General features: G+C 37.1%; 1 protein-coding gene across 1 annotated transcript in view; it reads right to left on the minus strand.

Annotated features, from left to right (window-relative positions):
• Window positions 1-17118, minus strand: part of LOC132108176 (high affinity cationic amino acid transporter 1-like) — a 207795-nt gene that overhangs the window by 88668 nt on the left and 102009 nt on the right. The gene's annotated exons all lie outside the window — the stretch shown is intronic.

The raw sequence follows: 17118 nt of genomic DNA on the forward strand, positions 1-17118 counted from the left end.
AAATACTACAGCTGTCAAGATTAACGAATCGTGGATTTGTTGATTTATATAATTATTTTTTCGATCTTTTCCCATCACATGAAAGGCTGCAGTGATGAGCATCGAGTAGACAGAGTCTGTTTATCGCGTGAATGCAGTGATCTCGTCATTATTGCAACACGTTTTCTCTCACAAAATGCTTTCACCACAACTAACAGCAAACAAATGAATCCACCACATGAATACAGTAAGAGCTCCGTTGTGCAGCATAATAGCGTCATTCATTGTAACGGCAGTTTGGGCAAGAGTGCAGATAATATATACTCGCGATGTGTGACAGCTCCGAAAAAAAGGGAGCGTTCTTTGATCGCTCTCTGTAGTTTAATCACAATTTAAATAACAGATTTGTTCCATGCTACTAAGAGAAACAACGTGAAGTTGATCGTTTAGTTACTGGCTTGATTCACTGATGCATAAACAGTATTAAACGATTTAGAAAGAAAGTCTGTGTGAACTTGAATGATTAGCTACACATCAGAAATAACTGATCACAGATCAGGCATTAATAAACACTGTTACTCACTGTTTGTGCTGTCGAATCCATATCATAAAAGTCTGTTTGTAACGCCTGTGCTGACATTGCGACTGAATTATATGTAAATATTTGGGCGGGCAAAGCAGAGAAAGGGGAGGTAACATTTCTCTTTACAACATCACAAAGAGGAGATTCCAGATCAGCCCGTTTGAGCTTCCATTTTCTCAAAGGCAGAGAAAGATAGCAAAATCTCGATTTGCACCGATTAAAATTTTTAGAAACTTGGGGACCACATAAATGCTAGGGGAAGTCATATTAATGTTAAGAAACCTCAGAAAGTGAAATTTTCATGTCATAGGACCTTTAAGTTATGCCCCAATGCCAGCCTTCAGAAAAAAAGAAAAGAAAAAAAATTGCTCTACATCAACTCATTCTTCAATGTTTGCACACTAGGAGACAGTTTTCCGTCATCCATGCATAGTAAAACTTTTTGCACAAATTCAAAAGTTTTGGCAAGTCCTTTAGGATATTTTAAGTGAAGAGCATACATGAATCCAAACAAGACAAGGAAGGCCTCTGGAAGTTACATGATTCATCAACTAGTGGTGACTACAAATATCTTGGTGAGTAAAGGTTGCCCCACAACCTTCATCTTTGCAATAGAACATGCGTAATTGTGAAAACAATGAATGAAGGCTTACCAGGGTGGTCCTAAAAAATCCCAAGTCTTTATCACGCAGCAAAACTGGAAGACCTCTGATAATGGTAGTCCGTCGTAAATTTACATTGTGCAGTTCCTGCAAAGATGAAAAACAACAAGAAAAAAACAACATCTAAATATCTGAAATAAAGAAAAATCAAATTATATTTTAAAGAATACTTTAACATATGACACCAACCATACCTGCTCATCATGAACTTTCAAAAGATTAGCTAGGGTATCTGCTGTCTTGCCGGTCTTGGATGCTTTTTGCCTTAAAATTGTCATCAAACGAGGTAGGGGGCAGTCCAGTTGTGCATAGAATTTGTTGGGCAAATTCTCATTTGTAACACGTTGGTACTCTGCAAACAGCTAAGTCAGACAAAAGACAAGTTTATGAAACAAACCCACATCAGAAGATATATAATAAACACTAGAAGCAATTTTTTTTTTCTTACCTCAGATGTTACACGCAATGCAGGCCAGAGATTCAGAAACTCATTCACAGATGGGCTTCCGCTAACAATGTTCTGTCGTCGCAGAGCAAACGTTTTCTCCATGTTCTTGTGGATCAAACTAGTATTTTTTTCTGTCTTCTGGACTTCAACAGCAATTTCCTGTCTGACTGTTTCAAGAGATGCCTCATCCTCACCTTGAGGAAAGTTTGGCAAATAATTAACCTCAGAACGTCTTGGTTTCTTGATTTTGGAATGTGATCCAATTTTCCTCATTTTGTTCGTCAAGTTTCCCATTTTGAACTTCAAACTGATTTTCCACCCATTCCAACCAGTGTCAGAGCCGGGCTCTTTCAAACAAGGATGCTTTGTGACAAGGGCCTCTGCTACTTTTCCTATCTGTTTGTCATCTGGGTATGCCTTAAAATCATACATAGTTGAGCCAAGCTTCTCCAAAATGTCATGCTTTTGGTCTCTTGTCAACTTTATGCCAGGAATAGTAGTACAAAATGCATATTTCACCCACCTTTCACATGCCTCCATTGTGTGTAACTGGTAAGAACCTTTTTGTAGTCAGCAATAACCGTCCTTCAATTCTGTATGCACACAAAGTCACAGTGTCATTTAGTTGAGAGTGCAAGTAGAAAAACTGACAATGCCCTAATACAGGAGGACACAGTTCATAGCAACGAAGGTGTTCTATATACCAACAGTCATAGTCAGTACAGAAGAAAGAAACCTTATTATTATTTACCAAGTAGATCTGCAAAATTTTTGCAAATTTTGTCAATCCTCCACTTTATCCCACTGATACAAACATGCCATTGGCATACTCTGTACCATCAACTGTTACCTTCAAGGTCCTGAAAACTGAATCACTGTCTGTTTGCTTTTTGATGCACATCTGATCAATGTCTGGTAGGGATGACACAGAAACTGAGTTAACAGCACTTGTTTGAATTTTAGGTTTGAAAAAGGAGCCAGAACTTAGATGGTAAGCAATCATGTATTGGTGTCTGACTGCCATAGTCTTGAGAATGTTTTTAAAGTTCTGAGCATCATGCACTACCCTTTTAAAGAAGCGATGCTTCCCCTCAAACCGCATTGTCCAAAGATGAACCAAGGGTCCAAAGCACTTAATTAGATCAGCATAATGCTCTACATAATGGTGCTTGGGTCGTAGTCCCCATTCAGGAAATACTTCTTTCAGTGTTTGTCTATGCTCGTCAATTTTGCATCGCAGATAATCTAACATTTCCTCTGTGAACAATGGACACATTGCCAATTCAACCAAATCCTTTAGTTCCATTAGAACTGCCCATGGACCACTTGTCTTAGGCACTGCATTTCCTATAAGTAAAGGAAGCAATTTCAGTAAAGTGGCATTTTCATGCCCATTGCCTCCTATGGTACCTTTAGACAAATGTTTTCGGTAAGGGCTTAGGTTTATCTACCTTGTCTGAGAACTGATAAGGGAATGACATTATCTTTTGATTCAACCATTCTAGTGTAAAGTGTTTGAGTTGAATCATCTCTTTAATGCATAGACATAATTCAGCTGATACAATACCCTCCAAGAGATCGTGAAGTATGTCTGGTGGGAAACCTGTAATTGGATGGAAATGTGTTAGTGACTGACGGAGAACACAGTCTCTCTTCACTTCGCAGAGACTGTCAACTGAGTCATTGTGCATCACACTTTGAACATGAAGATCATGCTCAGCTTTAGTTCTTCGGACAAATGTCCCATCACTGACTGAACTAACCTGCACTTCCTCAGAAGTAGCCAAACAAAATCTGCAAATATTACCTGCTCTGAAGGACTCAACAAAGCCTGCTAATCCGTGAGCAGCCAAATTGTCTGCCGAAACACAAAACACTGTTCCTTTGAACTTATGACCGACTGAGTCAATAAACACACCATCTGATTCAAGAGTTTGGAGATCATGCAACAGTGGTGCTAGTACAGTAGGGTATCCATATGTCTGGATGTCTGTTACTTTACAAAGCACAGCTAACTGAATGGAATGTTGTGCTGAGCGATACTTAGGGTGTAAATTGGCTAGAGTCCAATAGACTGCACACAACTTATGAATTTTGTGAGCTGTCCCTAAAGGATTGGCGATTTCTAAATCATCGATTATATAGCTGCAACGATAGTCTTAGTTCTTCAGCAGACAGCAACTCATTTTCATGGTAATAAGTTCCATCAACATAAGATCTATAACAACCAACCTCAGAATTTTCTGCAGTAATCTTGGTAAGGATGTCAGAATTTCGAAACAGTGATTGAATCATTGATAGAACTGGAACATATGTACTAAAACTTCCAGACTGCTGCAAGTCATATTGCAATGGAATTACAACTGGATAGTTGTGCTCAATGAATGTCTTTCTGCATTTGAAAGAAGACAACTCTGCACCTTCAGAGGTCTCACTGAACAGAATATTGTAATCCATGACAGCACTGACCAGTTCATCCATTGTAACCGCACTGATGTTGTAGCCATGTTTCTGCAAAACATCACTAACCGTTTTCCTGATCAATGGCTGTGATAATACATATATATTACTGAGGTCTTCAATGATTTCATTCGTAGCCATGTTAGAAATATGAAGAATCGCCTGCATCTTCAAAAATAAAGAGGCAACATTATGTTTCAGCTGATTTCTCAATGCATTAACATCATCTATGTCCTTTATGTCTTCATTATCATCATTTGTGTTACTTTCAGGTTCCTCTGAAACATTGCATGCACCAGAAGTAAAATAGAGAGGCTGGGTATCTGGATGGCCAACACCCTCTTGTAAATCGGACAGACAACCACCATGGTGTACCCTACTCTTGTGTGCATTGAAGGAAGAATAGAAATTGGTGCTGTAATTACAACTTTTATATGGGCAAACAACAGTCTCATGGCTTTTTAAATGGGCTCTGAGGTGACAAAACAGAGCATCTTCAGAAATGGATTGTTCTAGTGTACACAGACTACATTTAAATGAATTGTTTGTCTGACTTTGACATGTACCAGTATCTACTACATGGTTTCTATGCAAGTGAGTTTTGAGTGCACTGTGTGTTGGAAATGTGCAAGGACAATCAGGATAGACACATGGCAGTGGACTTGCTTTAGAGCAGATGCTGTGCTTTGCTCTGTAGTGTCTGAGGAGGTGGACTCTAGAATGATAGATGTGTATACACAATTTGCACTTCCAGACCATTATCTCACTTGAAACCTATAATAGAAAAAAAAACATGTGACTGAAAATAGTATTAGTATGCAGTATATAACAATTTTTTTCATGCAGTACACAATCCGTAGTTATGCTGTAAATAACAAAATATTATATACACACACATACATATACATATATACACACACACACATATATATATAAGTAAATTTGCTTATTTAAAAACAATGCAGAACCTTTATGCCTTTACGTTTTCTATTAGAAACATAAATATTAACACGTTGCAAATGCATGATAACGTTAACCCCCTAAAGAGGAGCTAAATGCTTTTTCTGCCATGCAAGCTGCACAAACGAAGTATTTCAAAATAAAAATCCATGTTGTGGATAACGCAGTTTTAAAAATAAGTTCGGCATAAATGTTTTCATTTCAATTTTACAAACAGTGTGCTGTTCAGTAACAGCTCCCAACACTAAACTAAGGTTAAAAGTTTATATTATTGACCAACAAGCTACAGTGCAGGCTGAGGAGGAGCTTCCTCGCGCCAAGATTTGAACATTAATAAACGCGTAGTCTATAATGCAACACATCTAAACGCATTCTGCCTAACTCTACATTATTTTTAAATCTTTCTGTGAATATATGGATTAAAACACTTACTTAAGATTCAATGGATTTGTATATGTATTTGGACTTTTTACTTACTGTAGTGTGAAGCGAGGCCGATCCGCCATCTCGGAATAAACGAACGAGACGAGCACGGGCCAGACAATTTACGTGAACCTGGATGACGTCATACGCAAAATCAGAAGGCTGAAAGATTTTGAGTTAATAAAACTTTAAAGAGACATTTTGTTTCAATTAAACCAGCAAATGTTTTCAGCTTACTTGAAAGGTTTAATTTGAACAAACTCATAAATAAGAAAAAAGTTCTAAATACTCATAAAAGTTAATTAATATAAATAAATTGAAATTATTTAAGTTAATACAACTCAGTTCAATTAATTACTTACTGCATTAGGGTTTACAGTGTATTTTGGTGATACCAATTATAGATACCTGTGTTTTCATTGAAACCATAAGAATATGAATCATTATTTGGCTTTCCTTCAGTTATTTTATGCTTAATTATGCCTGTAAAAATTTATTTTATTGCTATATCATATTTTATTTTTCAACTAGAGGTGGTCGCGTGATATAGCAAAAATATCACTGCACGATTATTTTCAGGAATATCACGATTATTTTTCATGTTGGTTTTACTATTTTTCATGTGACTGTTCATTACATCCAAACTCATTTCCCAATATTAAAAACACAAAATGCAGAATCGAATCATTAATTGTGAATCATCAATTTTAATTGTTAATTGTGTTAAATTGTTCTTAATTTGCAAAAAATTACTTTTAAATCAAATCGTTTTGTTGTCAATGAAAACCAAAAAAAAGTACCAAACAAACTGGATCTCATTCAAAAAGTATGTGTACAAGTGTATTGCGTTTGAAAACTGCATACTAACATTTTCACAAACAAATAATCTTTATCAGTAAGTTCTATTCTAAAACTTAGGGGCTGTTTACACAAAAACTGAAGTTAGCACTGAACACGAAGTTTCAAAGCAAAAGGTTTCAAAAATTATACTGTTACCCATGGCCGTAGCCAGCTATGAGGTCACCTAGGTCCGGACCTCGGTAAATTGTTCATGTTCAAAATAAAAAAATTCTACGCAGCCCTGTGTTGCCAGATTCAGCTATTATACGCATTTTTTACTTGTTTTTCTACTTAATTTGACACTTTAGAAAGTTAATAAAGTAGGAAGTTGTGGTTTAGGATCAGCGATAACTTTATCTTATCTAATTTCCAAAATATTTTAAATAATTTTGGTTTATTTTATTTATTTATAGATTTTTGTTTGTTTTAACCCTCTGGAGTGGATTAACGCGTATACGCGTTATGAGGCAATTACCCCTGATAACCCCGAAAAGAACTTAAATTACATTTTCAGTTTTGATCGTACAGATAAGAGCAATAGATCAATCGAATCTGTAAAGGGTCTACTGTATACTTTTTGTATACAGGCATTAAAAAAAAAAAAACCTTTGTGCATTTATAAAATAAAGATAACAAACAAGGTGTGCTGTCTGCAGCCTTTGTCTGCGGTGATCTTCATTTACAAACCGTCTGTAACTCAGTGAATACTCAATTAAAAGATATGAGAGATATATCTATAGAGATATACAGTATCCTGACATATCTACTTTTAAACCAAACAAGTGCTGCCGAAAACAAATATTCTCTGATAAAGTAATCCATATGAAAACAACGCCATGTCCATTTTTCACATCTCCCATTATATCTAATGCGACCACGGCCCGCGCTGAACGAGCTATTGAGATTCTAATGTTTCAGTGAAGTGCGCGGCTTGAATACGCCCACACAACAGAAGACAACGCAACGAGACTGTTCAAGTTTTTTATTTTACTGCTTGCTTCACGATGAGAGGAATAAGACATAATTCACCCCAAAAAGATGTGTTGTGGATTAACTCAGGATTTGAGATTTCCTTAGAAAAAAAAATTAACCGCTTTATTCAGCAGAGATCATAAACATGAGTAAGTCTCTTTTTATTTATTTATATACTTGTACTAGTTTTCACATAACGTGTAAACATTTTACTAGTTAGACTTTTTCCAAACTATAATTCCTGACTAAATGTATAATCAAGTGAAACATTAAGTTTCAAGTTTCAATTTTCAAGTTTTTTTTTTTTTTTGTAGAAAATAAGATTGTTAAAAGGATTTCTGAAGGATTGTCTGACTCGAGTAATGATGCAAAAAATTCAGCTTTGAAAGTCAGCTTTGATTGTTCCTAATAAACTGTTTAACTGCACTCACAAGTGAATATTCAATTATGTTGTGGGATAATTAAATATATTATCAATAAACTACAAACATACAATTATATACATAAATTTTACCCCCACATTCTTTCTTGTAAATCTTCCCTATTCATGATAGTTGACGCCTACTCGCATATGACTTTTACCAACAAAAAGTGTCTTAGAAAATTTAAATCAAACTATTGTTTTCTGTAAGTGAGTAAACAAGATGATTTTCACATAATTAAGAAATAAAAATTCCACGCTACAAGCTCCAGTTCTCAAAAGTCCTGGGAACCAATGTTATTTATGTGTTTTTTTTTTGGCTTATTCAAGTGATTTAACATTTTGTTTTTCACTAACCACGCATAACATTTTTTTTCCCTCAAAAACACAATCATGTACATACATGCTATATACATATTATTGTAGCCCAGTTTGTGCTGATTACAGTGAGATTAGACTTTAGCCATTTAGATATGTATAAGAAACTGAAAAAAGCACAAATGTCAGGGCATGACAAAACTTCTCCAGGCCCCAAAAATACCCTTGGACCTCACAGGGTTAATAGCAAAATCTGGCAACATTGCATCGCCGGCATTAGTCTGCCAGTAATCAAAAAAGGAAGTGGCTATTTACACTGCAAATAGCAGCATTTTTTTGTGATATGCTATTTACACTAAGTGCAAATATCTATATTTATATGTTAAAATAGCAGGATTTTCTGCCATTTATACTACTTACTGCAAATAGTGGTAATTATCTGCACCTCCGTATTGTAGTACATTATAAAACAGTATGCAATAATAACTTATTGAGTCTAATTTAATGGATGCCACCTCATTGGGACAATAAAGCCCTCCCTACACCTACCCTGAACTTTTTGATTATTTACTTAATTTTCATTAAAATAAATGCTTTTCTGATGTGATTTGAAATTTGAAAATTTCGCCAAAAGGCTGATTCAAACTCGGGTCGATCACGTCAAAATGTGTATGACACACTTTTTACCTTCTGCGCCATTGGAGCTGACTGTTAATTATTGTCTTTTGTAATCTTGACTGTCCAAAAATAACACGTTTGGTGGGCAATATGTTTGCATGAATAATAAACAACTGATAAAATTATACACCCCATAAATATAGTATTAACAAACTTTTATACAATAAATAGGGTATGATTTAAAAATGAGCATCCCTCCAAAAACATCTACATTTCTGTCTATTTTCAAGTGTTAGTGTTTATAATTAGTTGTATTTATATGGGTTATTATAGCACAGTTCTATGATAGGGGGTTGTGATAGAATCCCCCTGGACCTCACTAATTTTCAAAGCCTGGCTATGGCCATGCTGTTACCGTCTTCATGTAAACAACAAAAACATGAATCTGAAAACGGCAACGTAATGCGCGTATGTGTTTTTTGATTACATTTACATTTATTTACATTTATCCATTTAGCTGACACTTTTATCCAAAGCGACTTACAATTGCTATATATGTCAGAGGTCGCACGCCTCTGGAGCAACTAGGGGTTAAGTGTCTTGCTCAGGGACACATTGGTGTCTCACAGTGGATTCAAACCCGGGTCTCTCACACCAAAGACATGTGTCTTATCCACTGCGCCAACACCACCCCATGAAGTGAAGTGGTGAAGTGAAGTGGTGAAGTGACATCGCCAACTACTGACGTTTTCGCAGATCCGTGTTAACGGGGATCATTTTGACAACATCGTTGTCTGTTTTTAGTACACATTTGTCATGTAAACATACCCTTGTTCTGAATTTAAAAACACAGCTGATTGTGCACACCACCTTTTGACATTTTTCTGTGATTTTTATTTATTTATTTTTTATAAAAAGTAGAAGAATATTCAGATTACTTGATTAACTCTATTTGGAAAATCATTCTAGAAAAATTAGATTGGCATAGACAAACATTTTATTGGCATAGAGAGTAAAAAAAAATACACTACCAAAATGTACACTGTACGGAATTTAAAATGTAGATTTAATGTGGTAATGAAAGTTCTAGACTACTGCTAAATCTTTAATCTCTCTCTTTCTTTTTTTCAGCCGACTGACAATGAGCTAAATGTTGTTCAGAGTGTTAAGGTGGGCATCTTGTCAGTGAGCGAGGACACCAGACAAGATTGTGCCTTCCCAGGCGACCTTGTGAATATGGCTGTGATACTTGAGGGGGAGATTGTCATTGTGGATCTCCAAGACATTCCAAATGCCGTTGTCACATTGTTTGGACTGCTTTAAACATAAACTATCCCAAAGAGCTGCGATACACCTTTGAGGTAATCCAGCGGATCTTCATGAACATTGATGGGGAAAGCTGCTCCGCAAAAGTTCATGGACTGAAAAACAAACTAATGCAGTGAAGTGCCTGCAACCTTTGCAGTTTCCTTTTTTTTCTTCTTCTTCTTTTTTTAAAGAGTATTGTTCAATTTAATTGAATTTGTTAAAGCATCAGCTTAGTTGGGATTAAAGTGGTATGAAACCAATTCATAGGTCTTTAACATGTTAATGCTTTTCAGTGTTTCTTTTTGAAAGGAATGTTGTGAACAGGATGTTTCTATATTGTAGTTTGTGGGAGTGGCAATTTAAAGTGTTTAGTTGATGAATTTGTTATAATTAATAAAATAATTGATAACTTAGTTTATATTAAAATTGCATTTAAGCCAATTCGTAGGTCTATAATGTGTTTAACAATGTTTTAACATTTTCTTTTGTAACAGGATGTTTCTATATTGAATGTTGTGGGGTCATCTTGTTTAATGTTATGAGGTTGTTTTCTGGTGTTTTTAGGAATTCATTGCAATAAATTTTGTATTGAAAATTGTATTAGTGATCGTTAATTTGCCATACATTTTTGTTTAAATCAAATGTATTTTACAAATTAATGTTCAAGTAGTAATTCATTATTTGGTACTGCTGCAGGTTTTAAAGTTTCAAAACACCACTTTAGTTGGCTGAACTTGTTGGGTGTAGTTTAGAAAACACCACTTTAGTTGGCTGAACTTGTTGGGTGTAGTTTAGAAAACACCACTTTAGTTGGCTGAACTTGTTGGGTGTAGTTTAGAAAACACCACTTTAGTTGGCTGAACTTGTTGGGTGTAGTTTAGAAAACACCACTTTAGTTGGCTGAACTTATTGGGTGTAGTTTAGAAAACACCACTTTAGTTGGCTGAACTTATTGGGTGTAGTTTAGAAAACACAGCTTTAGTTGGCTGAACTTATTGGGTGTAGTTTAGAAAACACAGCTTTAGTTGGCTGAACTTATTGGATGTAGTCTAGATTACTTTACTTTAGTTAGCTGAACTTAAGTTCAAAGTTTACTTAACTAAATTAAATCAGTTCATTGTACTTTATAACTTGTCAGGTAAACCTTTCCAAATTTGTCAGGTACACTTTTCCAAATAAGTTAGTTTAACTCAAAAAAACCAATGCAAAAAGATAACAAAAAATAATGAGTTAAGTCAACAAAAGATTTTTTTTTACAGTGTATGAGCAAACTAATTCTACTGGCCTGCCCTGTAATGTATGGAGTTGGGCTAAGGAGTGAAACCAGGCAGGGTTCTGGTAAAAATGTTTTTAGTTGTCTTCTCTTAAATAACTTACATTAAAGAATTAAGATTGTGCTGAGTAATTTCAAATGCTTCTTGTAGCTTTAAAATTGTCTCAGCAGGTGACTGAAGAACAATAGATAAGCATACAGGTCTATATTTAACGTGGAAGCTTCAGAAAGTATGTGTTTGAATGGAGCCTGCTGCACACACTCTGACCCTGATGACAGACTCCACTGACTGCCACGACACCATGACACTCTATTCCCCCACCAGTGCCAGAGGTACACCACAAATTGCTACCTGTTCTGTGGGGAACACTGACATAACACTTATAAACCGAACATTAAATTCACAAGACTTGAAATCATATTTATGCAGTAAAAATGGAGACAACCTCATAAACAAAAACACTACCTGATCAACTTGTGATTGGTGTCAATGTGGACAAGTGACAATGGAGCTGGGACAGAGTATGTCCATCTGGCAATGCATGTCAACTGGATTATTCTTGAGATGATGCCTGCTCCATCAACACGCTGCAAGGATGACTTGACTCTACTCCATGTGACATGGTGTCCCATGGCCAGTAGAGCCCCTTTCACCAGCCTATATCCAGCATCAGGCATTCTGGCCTTTATGGATCTCACCTTAAAGATAGAGTTTAAAAGGTATTAAGTCACATATGGCCACTCTGTGATTGGTTTATCCAATTCCATCCTCCATCCCTACCCCACAGAAGAACTGTTGATAACAAAAGCTGGTAAAATAATTGGTATGTTGTCTCCACTTTCTCTTTAGGAAATTTTTGTCTTAAAATTATTAGTGACCCAAGTCATATTCTCCATAAGGAGTATCAGCTAAAGTACAGCTCAAAGCCAACTATAACACATTGAGGAATATCCATATAAGCTGCCCCTGCCCGTAAAAACTGCAGTTCCTGATAGGTGATGAAGTGGAGATATTCAAAATCAATGGGCTCCCTGCTGATTACAGCAGCCAGTCTATCCCTGGCCCTTCTTAATAGCTGCCACCTAATCGATTCCTGCAAGAGGAAAAATAGGAAAAAAAAAAATCAACAAGGAGAAGAAGTGCAGATAGGCTACGGATAATTCAATGTTTGGATAAAGAGGGCCTCATACCTGAACTCTAAGAAGAGTGTTGTACAGTCTCGGTTTCATGTGCATCAGACTGAAAGGGATTATGCATGTAAGGACACCTCAAAAACATATTGTGTGGCAACAGCACTTAAATAAACTTTGCAATGGCTTATGCCTGGTTCAGATTACACATTTTTAGCACGATCCGTTTGACGTAGGGTGTCGTGGGGATTCACAAATGACAACGGCATTGGGACGCAAGATTCAATCCTTTCATCTCGTATAGTGTGTAATAGTGGGAGACAACCTACGTCGTGTCTGCGATGCTTCACGACATCACGACAGAAAGACTAGCATGTTTAATTTTTTAACGGTCCTCCACGACGACGGCGCGCGGGTGAGTGAGGGAGAGTGAGTGAGTGTGTGTGAGAGAGAGAGAATGTGAGTGAGTGTGTATGTGTGACAGTGAGAGTGAGTGTGAGTGTGTGTGAGTGAGTGAGTGTGTGTGTGAGTGCGTGTAGGCTATGTGAGTGAGCATGTGTATATGTGCGAGTGAATGAGTGTGTGAGACGGCTCATGATGACTGGTCTGAAAACAATGTGTAGTCTCTTGTCCACGACATGACAAGATTTTTAGGAGTAAAAATCGTGTAATCTGACACAGTGACTATTGCAACGGACAAAAAATCTGAACCAGGCATTACCGGAGGTTGTGTGCGGTCACTGCAGTGATTTTCCATGCTGGAAATAAAAAGCAGCAAAAATGCACATTGACAGTAACTTTTTATTTTATGTAAACATGTACATTTCCTCTATTTATGAGTACCATTTAGTCCCAGATCTGCCATTTTGTTTCTAATTGTTTCCCACGGGTGTTTCTAATGAATTGATTGCATTGTCTTTGAAGTCTATGAAGTAGAGCCAATCAGACAAATAAAACAGCTGTGTGGGTATTCGAAATGATGGGACTACATGAAAAATAAACCCATGAATTGAAGTCATGTAAAAGATCTTTTGAACTCTAAAGTGTTTGCCATTAAAGTTGGTTATAATTTCACAAGCTAGGACCACACCACAAACAAGCTAAGAAACTGGGGAAGAGTAGAAAGAGGATGAAGGGGTCGAGGGAATGGGAAGATGGTCAGGTTGATCAGTGCATTTTTAATTTGAGGGCTCAGAGAGACTCAGGGTGGGGGTACAGTCTCTAGCATATATTTAGGCCAGACAATGAGGACCCCCCTATACAACCTGACAGAGATATAATTGTGGGAGAAGGTTGGCTAAATGGATGAGAAGGGAGGCAAGGGTGGGTTTGAGAGAACGAGACTAGCAGTGAGGTGTGACGTTGCCCGGTATACATGGAGGTTCTTAGAAGTCAGGTGATTGTTTGAGGCGTGCCCCTGCCCCGCACTTTAGTTAATACCAATTAACTCCATTTTACAAGCTAGGACCACGCCACAAACAAGCAAAGAAAGTGGGGAAAAGTAGAAAGAGGATTAAGGGGTCGAGGGAATGGGATGAAAGGGTCGAGGGAATGGGATGATGGTCAGGTTGATCAGGGCATCTTGAATTGAGGGCTCAGAGAGACTCAGGGTGGGGGTACCATCTCTAGCATATATTTAGGACAGACAATGAGGAGCCCCAAAGTTGGGAAGAGCTGAGTTAAGTGTGAGCTCGGAATGCCTGATCATACAGAGAGGATGCAGAGGCTGATTAGTTCAGGCGTTAAATGGTTAACGCAGGTTCTTGTTTTCGTAAGCCTTTAGAAGTATGAATGTGTGAGAATGAGAGAAGCTGGGCAATCGCAGCCAGTGGTTATTCGAAGGAATAGTTGATCCCCCAAGTAGGTTTAAAATGCACGTGGGCATGGGCGCCATATACGGGGGAAAGTTAGGACAATTCCATGGGCCCCTTACTGACAGAGGGCCCAACAAATAGGTAAAAACTAATTGTAATTTTTTTTATTATATTATACACTATATAAAACATCATCATTGAGTATGTTTCAAATAATAATAAAACTAATGAGGTCTTTGATTTTACTTATTTTGGCAATTAAAGTTAAATATCACCATTGACCAAAAAATAAAACATCCATATTGACCGACCACCCCCCTGTATCTACATGAAATGGTGTGGCCCTGCCTTAGCGCACTCATCAGTGACGGTGTTTTGTTAGTTGCAGACAGTCAATTAATGATGAGCTAAAAATAATATCTGATGACTAAATTATGACAAAATTTATGCTGCGTTTTCGTTAATTAGACAATATTGGACTATAATGTTATTAGAGGACTATTGGACATTCAGAATGCATCATATAGGCTATTGTCTTTCAAAATGTGCGTCCCTGTCATTGGATTGCGATCGGATAAAGGCCGTTTGGATATCTAGTCAGTATAGCAGCCGCAGTGGATGGATATACTTCCAAAATGCGAACTAGCGATCTGAAACAATGGCTTCAGCACCCAAAAGGGCAGGGATGAGGTGACCAGACGTCCCGTTTTTCCAGGGAATCACAATTCGTTGTCGATTAACTTAAAGTTGGTGAAGGCGGGATAGGCGAAATCATGCTGACAGAAGTGCTCTCTCTCTCTCTCGCGCGCGCGCGCGCTCCACTTCCTCAGTTCTCATCTACAGCGCACGATCAGTTCTCTCAGTGCTCAAATACACACACAACAGTTCAAATTTTTATCGTGTAGAGTATCTTACGTAAATACAGTAGGTTATGGATTAAGTGAATGTGAACAGGTGTGTGAAAACTGAACGTGTGTCCAAATTAACATTCCAAATTAAATAGGCTACCTATGTCATTAATTTTAACCAACAAAAAACTTTAAATAAATGTATACATGTTAAGTAAAACCTACAGTATGTCAAAAATGAGTTTAATTTGTATCTCTATTGTATTTGTCTTATTGTGCTTCTTTAAAACACAAACACACGCTACACCTGTTACAACTTGATGAACCACTGAAACGATTTTGGAAACATTATTTTAAGGTAAAAAAATTTACATAGTGTTGCTTTAAGGACATTTTTATGGTGGCTTTTAATCTTGCATCAAATAGTGAACTGCATACTGTATGCAGACTTGTATTTACAAATCACCAGCAGTAAACATTTTGCTAGTACTAGTATTGAACTACAGGCAGCAAGACAGTTGCAAGCCTTTGATTAGAGTTATGTAAAGCTTTTGATGGGACAGTTGGGTCCTAGAGATGTGGTGACAACAGCTGCGCAGAGGGGGCCCAATTAAATTTTTTGTCATGGGGCCCAAAATTCCTGGCAGCGCCCCAGCACGTGGGAATCTGAAGAAGGAAAGTTGAGATGTTAAGATGTTAAGTTGTAGATGGATGGTGGGTCGGTTGATGGGAAAGGAAGCTTTGAGACAGTTCCAGCCAGAGTGGTATCCTAGAGATCATGCTTGGAGCAAGGCAATTAAGAATGGCTTCTTGGAAAGCCTATTTGGTGTTTGGTCTGTGGTATGACCGGCGAGAGACGCATTTTTATTCCGGAGCAAAGTCTAACTTCTGAAATGGGAAACGAGACGAAGAGACGGTTTACGAGATTAAGGAGTTGTGGTATAGGAGTTGCTGAGAGGAGGAATTGTTGTTGAGTATATTAAGTGGGCCTATTCATGAATTGCATAGCTGCCTAACAATCATCCCTTGTTTATGGTTTCAATATCTACTGCATAGTCTGAGCAGATGAGCAGATTCGGACTATTCAAACCCCCAAGGATGGCTGTTATGTCTAAAGGATACTTTTCATAATGCTGTGGCGACTGCTCTTGACTGTGTATTGTAGTAACTGAATTCTGGAGGCCGTTCAGAATCGACCCAGCAGCCACCATATTAACTGCCGAAGTCTATTTAGGGTGTTGCATCCATATATACAGTTGGATGCAGCCGGATGAGAGATGTAGTTTAGTTTGGATATCCTCATAATGGAGGTGCTGGTGCGACTATCTGAAGTCTTGAAGTGACCTCGGAATAAGAGAGAAACAGACAAATATTAGCGTAGATGCCATTCTTCTAACGATGTACACTCAAAAAATTACTCTTTAAACTTACTTAATTTAATTATGGACAGTGGTTCCACACAACCAAATTGTGTTTTGATAACAATAATGTAATTTTTTGAATCTATGCAAACTCCTTGTGTTGTGACAACACAACTAAATGAGGTAGAATCTATGTGAAATAGTAATGTCCAACCAAATCAAGTTATTCACTTTGCTTTAACTTAAACCAGTTAAGTTAACTGAACATGTTTTGGTTTATTACAATCTAGCCAAATGTGTTTCACTCTATCAACATAAGGAGGTTTGTTTCAAATTACTCATTTCAATTATGGACAGTGGTTCCACACAATTAGTTCTAGTTACTTTAACTAAATATTTTCTATTTAAAGTTACTCACTTCAACAAAGCATTTTTTGTGTGATTTGTCTTGTAATGAGTCAAAAGACAAGATGTCACAAATGATCAAAGTGTATTTGTTAAACAAGCAATAATTAATTACACACAGTTAAATACAGTCGAAACCACATTACAAAATTACAAAACATTACACAAAATAGCAGAAATATCAAACTACTAATTTTCTAATTGGCATTCATGGGTTACCAATCAAACCTTATTCCAGGAACAGGAACAGGCTCCAGAAATGACTTCTTCAGTTTTACAAATGTGTACCGGAGT

The sequence above is a fragment of the Carassius carassius genome, chromosome 28, assembly GCF_963082965.1.
Source record: "Carassius carassius chromosome 28, fCarCar2.1, whole genome shotgun sequence".
Classification (NCBI taxonomy): Eukaryota; Metazoa; Chordata; class Actinopteri; order Cypriniformes; family Cyprinidae; genus Carassius; species Carassius carassius.